At 40.2% G+C, this 12,979-nt stretch overlaps 1 protein-coding gene across 7 annotated transcripts in view; it reads right to left on the bottom strand.

Moving 5' to 3' along the window:
* The window catches only part of ACACA (acetyl-CoA carboxylase alpha), a 276,125-nt gene that overhangs the window by 193,090 nt on the left and 70,056 nt on the right, over positions 1 to 12,979 (bottom strand). The gene's annotated exons all lie outside the window — the stretch shown is intronic.

Consider the following 12,979-nt stretch of genomic DNA (forward strand, 5'->3'; position numbering starts at 1 on the left):
ACAAATGGTTAACTCTTATCTGATGTAACTATGCTGAGAATCTATTAACATTCCATGAAAACCCTTCAAAACAGAAGTACACAAATGATCTGGAACACAGATAAAAATCAAATAGAAGATAAATTATTAAGACAAACCTTTATGTTAGAACATTCAGGTGACCCAAGGTGAAAAGACTCAATCAGGCCACTTGCTCAATATGACCACTGGTCATAATTTAAAAAAAAAAAAAAAAAAAAAGGAAGTCCTGGATTGGTTTCTGGACTCTACATTACTCCTCTTATACTGTGCTAACATCTGATAAAGTCAATAAGTTTACTTTTTCCTTTAAAGACGCAGATGCAGAGGAATCCTCCTATCTTGATCTCTCTTCAGGATAACAAGTCTCAAAAAACAGAACACTGAAGCCTTTGGTTCAGAACAATTACAGTGACCACAGATGTAGAAGCAGCTTAATTTTTACACACATCTAAGTGTCTCCATATGCAGGCACTTTCCAGAAGAGAATCACTCTCTGCCTTTGTTATGTTAAGTTCAACATTCAAAATGCAAAGCATGGCATATAGAAAAAAGCAGGCTATTTTGCTCTTGATTACATCAGAAAATATACTAAAGAGGCACTCTCAGGAATCAAGCGTGCTTCCCTTCACCAAAGGAATCTTTCTAAAACAGCCAAATGCTAACGGCACACCCAGCTCCAAAACAAAGCTAGTGTTTCCCATCTTTTACAGATGCCGCTCACCATCTTCCTGTAATGTGAGAATACAAGAAATAAAAGGCCATGTTCGTTCCTCCAAATTCAAGGCACCCTCATTTTTAATCTAACATGAAAAGAGAGTGTCCAAGGTAGACACATACCTGGCACCAAATCCAACTAGAAGCCCACACTGACCCCAGCACTGAAGCATGCCAAGCACCAAGGATGACGTAGCAGTTTATCCGGCAGACAGTGATGCATTTAGCTGGCTCTGCTGCAAGGCAGTCTGAGTTATACTGCAGCACGCGCTGGGAGACAGTGTTTTTACAGTGGGGCTTTCCCAAGCAAAGAAATCTTGAATCAGGGATGTACCTCTTTGGAAAATCAGTCTGCTGTAAGGGACTTCCCTCCTGCTCCAGGGGCTGAGACTCTACACTCCCAATGCAGGGGGGGCCTGGGTTTGATCCCTGGTCAGGGAACTAGGAAATGGCAACCCACTCCAGTATTCTCACCTGGGAAATTCCACTGACAGAGGAGCCTGGTGGGCTACAGTTCAGGTGGTCGCAGAGTCTGACACGACTGAGCACATACACACACAGGGTACTAGATCTCACACGCCACAGCTAAGAGTTCGAATGCTGCAACCAAAGAGCCCGGCAATGCAGATGGAAGACCACACATACCACAACTAAGATGGCAAAGCCAGATAGATGAATATTGAAAAAACAAGAAGACTAACTGGCCATATATATGTATAAAGATTTAGCTGTGGAACTTCCCTGGTGGTCTAGTGGTTAGCATCCATCTTGCAAGGCAGAGGACTCAGGGTCGATCCCTGGTTAGGGGACTAAGATCCACAAGCCACAAAGCAACTAAGCTCACTCGCTGCAACTACTGAGCCCGCACTCCAGAGCCCCCATGCCACAACTAGAGAGTCCAAGTATCACAACCACTGATACCCACGTGCCCTGGAGCCCACACGTGCAACGAGAGAGTCCGTAAGCCATAATGAAAAGACCCCGAATGACGCAACAAAGATCCTGTGTGCGACAACTAAGACCCGATGCAGCCAAATAAACAAATAAAATAAAAGATTTAGCTGTGGACTCTAAGTTCTGTTTCACTGATCTATATGCCTCTCCCTGTAGCAATGCCACAAAGCCTTGATAACTACGGCTTTATAGTAGGTTTTTGAAATCAAGTAGTGTAAGTCTTCCAATTTTTGCTCTCCTTTTCCATTAACTGTTTTGTCTATTCCAGGTCCTTTGGGTTTCCATGTAAATTTTAAGACAAATTTGTCAAAGTCTAGAAAGAAAAAAAGAGCCTGCTGGGATTTTGCCTGAACTGTGAGTTTATAGATCAGTTTAGGGGAAAATCATCATTTTGACAATACTGAGTTTTCCAATCCCCAAACATGAACTGCCTCTTCATTTACAGGCAGACCTCAGAGATACTGCGAATTTGGTTCCAGACCACCACAATAAAGTGAATACTGCAATAAAGATAGTCACAATAATTTTTTGGTTTCCCAGTGCATAGAAAAAGTATGTTTACTCCATATTGTAGTCATTAAGTATGCAATAATAGTATCATGTCCACAGAAAAAATGTACATACCTTAATTTTTAAAAAATTTATTGCTAAAAATTGCTAATCATCATCTGACAACGCAGGGTTGCCACAAACCTTCACATTGTAAAACGAAATTATCTACATAGCACAATAAAATGAGCAGAATTTTAAAAAGGTATGTGTATACTCAGACTTCAATTGGGCTTCCCAGGTGGCTCAGGGGTAAAGAATTCACCTGCCAAGCAGGAGACATAGGTTCAGTCCCTGGGCTGGAAAGATCCCCTGGAGAAGGAAATGGCAACTCACTCCATGGGAAATCCCATGGACAGAGAAGCCTGGCGGGCTACAGTCCATGGGGCTGAGAAAGGATCGGATGCGACTTAGTCACTCAACAGCAGTAGCAGCAGACTTTAATTTCTCTCAGCAATGTAACATAATTTTAAGGTACAAGTCTTATGCTTTTTTGTTAAATTGATTCCTAAGTATTTTATTCTTTTTGATGCCATTCTGAATAAAATTATTTCAGTTTATTTCTTTTTGCTTGCTCATTGCTAGCTAGTACATAGAAATGCAACTAATTTTTCTATATGGATCTTACACCTATTTAAAAATTCTTAACTTTATTGAGATAGAATTCACATACCATATATTTCAGCCATTTAAGGTGTATGATTCAATGGTTTTTATTATGGTCACAGAGTTGTGAACCATCATCAGAGTCCATTTCACAACATTTTCATCACCCTCAAGAGAAGCCCTGTATGCAGCATCAGTCAGTCCCTATTTCCCTCAAACCACTCCCCAGTCCTAAGCAATGACTAATCTACTTTCCATCTTTATAGATTTGCCTATTCTGGATATATAAATGGGATGATATCATGTATGGCTTCTCTCACTTAGCATAATGCTTTCATGTTGTAACATGTATCCATACATCATTTCGCTTTATAGAAAAATTTTCCACTGGGTGGACATACCACATTTTGTTTATCTATTTATCAATTGATGGATATTAGGTTGTTTCCACTCTGTAGCTATTATGAATAATGTTGCTGTGAACATTCACATACAAGTTTTTAAGGGAACATATGCTTTCATTTCTCATAGGTAATTAGGAGTGAAATTATTGGATCATATGGCAAATATTTAGTTTTATAAGAAATTTCCAAATTATTTTCCAGACTGGCTGGAAACAATTTACATTCATTTACATTCCCACCAACTACCCACAAAAGATCGAATTATTCCATATTCTTGCAAACATTTGGGGTTGTCAGTTATTTTTATTTTAGGCACTCTGACAGTTGTATACTAGTATCTTACTGTCTTAATTTGTACTTCCCTAATAGCTAGTGATTTAAAACATCTTTTCACATCTTTATTTGCCATCTGTACATCCTCTGGTGACATTTGCTTCTTATTTCTCTCTCCTTATTGAAAATATTATTTATTGATTCATTGTTGTCATACTTTTAACAAATTCTTTAAACATGTTTTCCTTTAGTTCTTTGAATACATTTATGATAGTTGCTTTGAAGACTGTCTGCTAATCCAGCATCTAAATGCTCAGAGACAGTTTGTGTTGACTTTTTTTCCCTAAATATGGCCTACACTTTCCCATTTCATGTCTCATGATTTTTAACATACTAAATAATTTATTGTAGCAACTCTGGATTCTGATTTCTTTCACCCATGAAGACTGCTGCTATTACCAATGTCTGCTCATTGATTTTTCTTTCTTGGTTTAATAATTTGCCTGGGCTAACTCTGTGAGATCTGCCTCTCTCAAAAATGTAGTCATTAATGTCTCAGTTCACTTTCTTCTTCTTGTGCATGTTTTTATGTCTGAGCCTCCTTTCTAAGAGGCTACTTCTCTACTTGTAAAACTTAGTCAGTCAGTGTTGAGGCAGCGGTTACACGCAAACACCTGAAGCCAGTGAGGCTTTTGCGTTCTGTCCATGTGTCTGTGTGTGCAACAGAGTAGTGCATTCAAAGTTCAGGGCATTTTCACGTTACGTCCTGGCTTCCGCTTTCTGCTGAGCCTCGTCACATCTACTTTGTGCAGACAAGCAGCCTCAGCCAGCAATATGCTTACCCCAGCCACAAACACACCTCAAGCTAGGAGAGTCGGCAGCCCCCCTCTCTCGTCTGCTGCAGGGATTGTCACGGGGAGCAGGGTACCATCTACTACTCAAAAGGAACATGCCCCCTTCAACTGCAGCAACACCACCACCCATCCTCAGGGCACACCCACAGCAGCAAAACCTCCATGCCAAACAAGCCGAGAGCGGGGAATAGGAACACTCCTGGCAAGAACACCACAGACACCTACTGTTCTTATGGAATTTCAGTAGCTTTTCAAACATAAACTTTTCTCAGACTGTTGTATGCCTTACAGTTGATTTGAAGGCTGAAACTGTTTTGTCAAGCTTTATAGCTGCTTTTTGGTGTTAAGGATTTGTTCATCTCACTCAGTTACAGCTGGAAGTCCTGCCTGTTTTATTTACTTTTGAAATGTAACTTCATACAATAAAGTGCAAAAGTTTTAATTATGCATTCAATTAATTTTACCCCGTATACACACATAACCAACCACTCAGAGTCTCAGAAGGCTCCAGTGTGCTTTCTTCCCAGTCAACGTCTTCCCCAATGTAAACACTATTCTGAACTCCGTCACCATCAATCAGTTTTACCTGCTTCTGCACTTCATATGTATACTGTCCTACTGCGTGTATTTGATCAATAACATGCTGATGAAATTCATCCATGATGTGGCAGAGCAGTACTTTGGTTTCACTGAAACATTCCATTGTGTGACTATCGCATGATTTATATATTTATTCAATTGATGGACATTTGTGTTATTTATGAATTTTGATTATACTTGTACTGGGTTTCTGGTGGACAAATGCACTCATTTCTTTAAGGACAAATCGCCAGGAATGGCTTTGCTTATTGATAGAATATATGTATGTTTACTGTAAAAGATACTACCCAAATACTTTTCTAAAGTGGTTGTACCAACTTTTATTCCCATAAGCTATGTATGAGACTTTCACATACATACATGTATCTCACACCCTTGCTAACACTTGACATTGTCAGTCTTAATCTTGGCCTTTTGGGATGGCCATTAATTCACTGTAATTTTTAATTTGCAAATCCCAGATGACCAGTAATATTAAACACCTTTTCATAGGCTTATTTGCCAGCCGGGTATCTTCTGAAGAAGAAGTCTTCAGAACTTCTGAAGTTCAAGTGTTTTCCCTATATTTCTATTGGGTTGAAATGTCTTCAAAAGACATTGAAACATATTTTTCTTACTGATTTATAGGATTCTGGCAGTGAGATTAATTAATATTCTTCTTTCAGCAACAGAGAGCAATTAGGCCAAAAAACATCAAGAATACAGAAGAACAATGCAATCAAACTCAACTGACATGTATAGAAACTGGAAGGCCAAATTACCAGAAGAGAAATCAAAATAGGAGAAAGAACAAGAAGAATTTCACAACCCAGGCAGCATTTGAGAAGAACCTTGAAAATTGAAGTCTCCAAAGTATAAAAGGAATTTCAACAGTCAGGGGAAGAGCATTCCAACAAGAAAACCTGAGAGAGGGCTGGGGCAGGAGAAAGAAAGAGAGGGAGAGGGGAGAGCAGTGGGAAGGGAAGTGGGAGGACACCTGTGGGAGAGCAGGCAAGCGAGCAGATCCTATGATGCCCTCGAGTACCTACTGTCTTCTCTTCCTTGCCATCAACTTCATAAGAGTTGAACTGTTGAAATTCCTGCTCTTTCATCATTTCTTCACTCCTTAATCTCTTGCCATCTGCTAAAGCTGTTCACCTCAAGCTCTCCAACTCACTCCCGGGTGCTTTCTCTCCAGCTTCCATCACCATTCACCACTTCATGCTACGTCTTCTACCTTTAATTATCTTTCCCGTGGTTCTCCTTCTACCTCACTAATCATTTCCTTGTCTCCTTTTTCCTCCTCCTCCCATCAAAAGGTAGACAGTTCCTTAAGATACATTTCCCTTCTACCTATCTCCTCTTCCTCATAATGATCTAATGTACTTGCACAACTTTAATTTCAATGCAACAAACATTTATTAAGCATATACTATACCCCCGGTATTGCTCTAAACTGTGAGAAAGTAGTTCTCAGCTCAGGTTCCAGATCAGACTCACTGGAGAGTAGCAGAAGACCAGACACTATAATTTAATTAGTCTGGGACAGGGCTCAGGAGTCCCTATTTCTTTAAAGCTCTGCAGGTGATTCTACTACATAGCCAAACCTCTATACTGTGATCCACTTTACGTATATCTTAGTGTGACATACACGAGCCTTAATGATCTGACCTCTATCTTACCAACCTCTTCTTTCATTGCACCAACCACCCTGTCCCCCTTATATTCCAGTACTATTCAATGTCTTATAACTGCCTGAACATGCTAGATGTTTTCACAATCTGGTACCTTTACACACATTGTCAACCCCACCATCTCTACCCTTCCTACTATACACAAACCTATCTGTTAGCTTGGCTGGTTTATGTTCATCCTTTAAAACCTAGTTCAAACATCTCTGAGACATAATAGCCCACCATAATAATGATTATAGCTGTCGTATTACAAATAACATCAGGACCCCGGCACAATGTGTGGCTAGAAACTAATATGTAACAGGAACCCAGTGAATAGTGCTGCAAGATGATCAGTTTATACCAGAAAGATCGCAATGACCATGTGGCACTTCTACTGAAGGTGGAAAAGAGACTGAAGTAAAGCTAAAATGCTGTTGCCATAAGAAATAAGAACAAGAGCAATGGCAGTAACAATGGAAAGAAGGGGATGGATTCAAGAATTATTAGGGGCTGTTTGAAGGAAAACAACAAAATTCTGTAAAGCAATTATCCTTCAATTAAACAATAAATAAAATTTTTAAAAAAGAATTATTAGGGGACAGTATGAAAAAAGAGTATGTAATTAGGAGTGAGGGATAGCTTGGAAGACCAAAGAAATGGATATGCCGTTAATTAAGACAGACCAAGGGAGAGGATGTGGTATAGGGAGAACAGGGGTTTATAGCACCCACGGCAGAAAAACGGGGGCGGGGCTATTTAGGGAGTTTGGCATCAACATGTACACACTGCAATATTCAAAATGGATAACCAACAAGGACCTACTGTTGGTAGGGCACAGGGGACTCTACTCAATGTTACGTGGACGCCTGGAAGGAAGGGGAGTTTGGGGGAGGAAGGGTTCGTGTATGTTATGGCTGAGTCCCTTTGTTGTTCACCCGAAACTATCACAACATTGTTAAACAGCTATACTTCAATATAAAATAAAAAGTTAAAAAAAAAGAAGAAGAGGGCTGAAGCCAGGAAGTCTTGCAGAAGACCACCAATTAAGGGGCATGTGCCCACTGAAGCACCTAAGAGATCCTAATGTTATAATATATTCTGATAATTTGCTACCTTCTTTTTCAACAAATCACTAGTCACTGTCACCAAAAAGCAGGGAGGGTAACAGGACAGATTAAGAAATTTAAGGAATACAATATACAGGGTATGGTGGTAGGGGCTTCCCAGGTGGCGCTAGTGGTAAAGAGCCCGCCCATCAATGCAGAGACACTGATTCAATCCCTGGGTCAAGAAGATCCCCTCCTGGAGGAGGGCATGGCAACCCACTCCAATATTCTTGCCTGAAAAATCCATGGACAGAGGAGCCTGGTAGGCTACAGTCCATAGGGTCACAAAAAAGTCAGACACAACTGAAGAGATAGTGCGTGCACACACACACACATGCATGGTCCAAGACTGGGTACCAGTTTTGGATGAACCAGGATTTTGGAGTCGACTGAAGAAACTTTAATATGACGTACATATTAGATGAGATGAAAATATATCGAAATACAAAAGTGGAAACTTTTAACAAAAACAGAGATTGTAAAGCAGTGTGTACCGGATGATCTCATTTCAGTAGTGAGAAATGCAATATGCCCATGTGCACAGATAAGGATTCAGAAGACTATACAACAGGGTATGAGCAGGAGTTATCTCTGGGTGATGGATAAACTAGGCTTTATTTTTGCTTTCTTGTATTTTGCTTTTAATTTTTCTTATTGCTTCCTTGATAAAGCATTCTTTAAAAATATTTTTTTCTAGGACATCCCTGGCTGTCCAGGGGTTAAGAATCTGCCTTGCAAGGCAGGGACAGATGTTCAATCCCTGGTCCAGGAACTAAGACCCCACGTGTCATGGAGTGTACTACAACTACTGAGCCGGCGCTCTAGAACACGTGCTCGTCAACAGAAGAAGTCACTCTAATGAGAAGTTGGTGCAGCCCAGCAGAGAGGAGCCCCTGCTCACCGCAACTAGAGAAAGCCTGTGCACAGAACAAAGATCCAGTGCAGCCAAAAATAAATAAATATCAAATACATATACATGGATATCCGTATATATATTTCCAACTTCTGTCTCTTTTAAATAAGGCTGACATTTAATCAAAGGAAAACTGCTCAAAGAGAACACCAACATATTCATTACACCCAAGGTTCGAGTTAGGTCTAGTGGCTGACGGCATGAGCTCTGACTGAATTCCATACACAATGCGCTGTGTGGCCTCCGGCATGTTACTTAACCTGTGTCTCAATTCCCCATCCTAAACGGTGGGTAATAAAGGTAACATTATTTGGCTCACGGAGATTAAGTTGACACTCCACGTAAAGCATGTCAGAGTCTGACATGTAATAGTCAAGCACGTGAAGATACAGGTTTGAACCCTGGTAGGGGAACTAAGATCCCACATGCCACAGGCCAACTAAGCCTGCATGCCACAACTGAGACCCTACGCAGCCAAAAATAAATAATTAAAAAAAAAAAAAAGCTTCAAAACTCTCTAGCTAGTGCTTCTGAAGAGTCAAACCTGTTACAAGCAATCCCATGTGTGACTTCTAAATTTTCTAAGATACTGGTAAAGTTCTTTCCTTTCTAGGCCACAAAGTGATAAAGAATATATACCTCACCTTCAAGGAGCCCTTCCTGAGTGAATTTAATGACTCTCCCCTTCTTCCACAGCACGAACTACTGTCTTAAACCCCGGCAACAGGACATATTAGGTTTGATTCATATAGATAAAATGTTGGCCATTTGATATTTGGAATAAACATTTTAAGACGTTTAAGAGACAATTAAGATGGCGTTTCAAACACATGAATTACAGGATAAAAAAGGTTTAAAGAAATCCCAGTACCGGCACTTCCCTGGTGGCCCGGGGGCTAAGACTCCGCGCTCCCAATGTTGGGGGCCCTGGTTCTATCCTTGGGTGAGGGAACAAGATTCCACATGTGACAACTGGAGATCCCATGCACTGCAACTGAAAGGTCCCGCATGCTACAAACAAGATCTGGCACAAATAAATAATAAAGAAAGAAATATTTTTTTGGAAAAAAAGAAGGAAAGAAATCACAGTACCTTAAAGAGGTAAAAGATGCAACTGTGGGGCTTATCTTCTGCCAACTGGACTTCAACCAGTATACTAGTCGACAAAACTGACTGCAACCATTGTTTGGTTGATAGTGTGATAGGTGGAGTAATCTGGATTTGCACAGCATTGTAAGTAGGCAGAACAGTCTGACCTCAAGTAGCATTTCACAAAGAGCAGAGAATATGTCAATATCCATACAACCAGAAGCCTCTGTTAAACGCCACCAAACCACACATTAGGTATCAAAATTGAGATGCCTACGTTCAGTCTTTAATGGTCTTTCTCCTCAAATGTCCAATTAAATATTACTAATGAGGTTCAGAAATAGAGCAACCTAGTTGATATACAGGTCACATACCCTAGCCCATCTTCTCTAAAAACAAACAGTCAAAGCACAGTTACCTACGACGAGGTCTATGTAGACCCACCAAGCTATAATTACTTTCTAAGGGTATTGTTTTCAAATGTCTGGGTCGTAAGCTTAGAGAGTGATTTATCCAATCTTTCACTAGAGAATATGTGATGCAAATCATCTCCAACTCTGGGAAAGTCTATTTCCTTTTCCTGCCTACCCATTTATCATGCCCACTAGCCTTCTCATTGAGCACCTAAAATCAAGCCCTAACTTGAAAGAGGGGCCCACTGTCATTCTGTACTATGGCAGTTATTTCACTGGGCTTTTTTTTTTCTCTTTTTTTTCTTTCACTGGGCTTTAGACGACCTCCAGTTAGTGTCTTCTGAGAATGTACCTGCCTCTTTAATCTATATCACCTGTGAAGGATTAGGCTACTCATTCTAGGAGCTAATCATAAACTCAGCCAGTCTCTATTTAACTTCCGGTTCAAAGGGTGAAAAGGAGTATCTGAATCAACGTCATCATTTTCACAGCTTAGGAATATGAGTCCAAAGAGTTAACACAAATTACCTGTGATCACGCACTTAATTGGTGGCAGATGTCAGAACAGAGTCTTTCTGATATACAAAGTAAATCTGGATCAACTTAAGTTTCCCCCAAGTGACTTAAATAAATCAACGGAGAACTTGTGCTCTATTTGGAACAGTAGCTATCCCAGAAGCAAGTAAGAACTGGCACTGTCTCCTTCCCAGGCTGCTGATCACACTTTAATTCACAGTTCCTCAACGAGCTATAGGCATGAGTTTTGCAATGGCAGAGCACGCAAAGAAATCCTCAGGCACTCATATCATTGACTACACAGACTTTACAATAAGAATCATCAACTTTGGGAATGATTTGGCAACCATAAACTGCCTTGTAATAGCATCAGCTGAATATCTTACAATGGTATTTATCTCACCATTGCCAAACTCAGAATTTCCTAACCCAATAAATGGATATTCTGCTTCACTTGGCCTCAAACTGGACAAATTTCTCAAGATGCTGTGGGTTTTTAAAGATCTAGATTTCTCCCAGTGTTTCTCAACAGGAGTAATATGACATTATGAGAACCATCCTCAGTGTGTTACGTGTGATCATCCAGTACACTGCAGAAGGTTTAGAATCTTTGGTTCTGTCTTCCAAATGCAAGTAACCCATGAGTCACAACCCCTACACATCTACAAATGACCTCTGGGAGGAAGATACTATCCACCAGTATTAGCCTTCAGGCCAATCATTAAGTGAAAATTAAATACGAAAAAATATTTACATAAAGATAAAGACCTGACCTCTTCCCTGCCACTAAATACTGACTTCCATTCCTCTTTATTTTTAGCCCAGAGATTAGATATAATGCTTTATTCACTAGCTCCTAAAAACCAGCTTTGTGGGAACTATATGATTAGAACACTTGCATGGTCAGGGAAGTGGAAGAGGAGGAGACAAGTTACTTATATGAAATCAGGGCATCTAACTTTGAATTCCAGTTTCTAGCTATTTATCTTTAGGCAAGTTCTTTTCCCTCTTCAGTCCTCAGTACAAAAGGCATTAGTCTAAATTCTCTCTCTGGTTCACTGCAGTTTTGGGAATCTGTGAAGTAAAACATAATTAACTCTCCTAACTCTTTTCTTTGGACCTCCATGTAGCCAAACATGGGTGACCACTGGTACTCACTACTTCCTCTTTCAGAAGCAAGGAACCCAAATCCCCAGAGAAAACCATAAGACAGGACAGTCACATTCAGCCAGACCCAGCATAGGATTTTACTACAGATTCTGATTCTTAAGTGTATAAAAAGGAGCTGACTTCTTTTACAAGCCATTAATAATAGAAGCACAAGATAATAACAGCAGCAACAGCAACACCCTAACTTATGTTTGTCTAAGCTTACCAATAATCTCAACCCTGGGTGCATGTTATCATCACTCAAATAACATTTAAAAAATGCCCCAACTCTACGCCAAGCCAGTATCAAGTGAATCAGAATCTCTGGGGATGGGCTCATTTCTCAAGATTCCCCAAGGGATTCTTATGTACAGCGAAAACCAAGAACCACTAATTCAGACCCTGTAATCCAAGAAATGCAAAGCAAATGAACACAAGTTCACATGTTGGCTGTACAAGCAAACATCTATAAATAAGAATAATATAGCAGTACTACTTATGGACATTCTCAATTACATGCAGAGAACTGCGTTTCTAGAGAAGGAGAGCTCTGCAACAACCCCTTGTTCCTCAATAAAGATTGGCCTTGGGACTTCACTGGTGGTCCAGTGGTTAAGAATCCACCTTGCAATGCAGAGGACCCGGGTTCGATCCCTGGTCAAGGAACGAAGATCCCACATGCCAAAGGACAAGTAAGCCTGTGCATCATACCGCAACAGTTTGCGACTGTGCCCTACAGCCCGTGCTCTGCACAGCCAACATAAATTAAAAAAAAAAAAAAGAATATAACTTCCTGACATGATAAAGCAGTTCAGGAAAGATTATTACCACTTTGCCCATCCCTGCTAAAGTCCTATCACTCACTGGACAGTTACAACAATGTTAGTCAAAGTAATAAGACTGAAGTTCCTCAGCCTCACTTGCTGAGTCTCCTAAAAGACCCCTTGTAAGAAGAACAAGAGAACAGTGAGAGGAAACATTTAGGAAAAGATGCTTTCAAAAACCTGTACCCCAGGAAAAATATATCATCTCTCACTTACTCATCAAAACTTTCAGTCCAGTCATGTAGAAAAAGGTGAAATAATCTTGACTCAAAATATTCTTGCTCTTTCTAGAACAAGATCAGTGAAACTAATAGGACAGGTTCCATAAGAAAAGCATTC

This window comes from Cervus elaphus, chromosome 5 (assembly GCF_910594005.1).
Source record: "Cervus elaphus chromosome 5, mCerEla1.1, whole genome shotgun sequence".
NCBI lineage: Eukaryota > Metazoa > Chordata > Mammalia > Artiodactyla > Cervidae > Cervus > Cervus elaphus.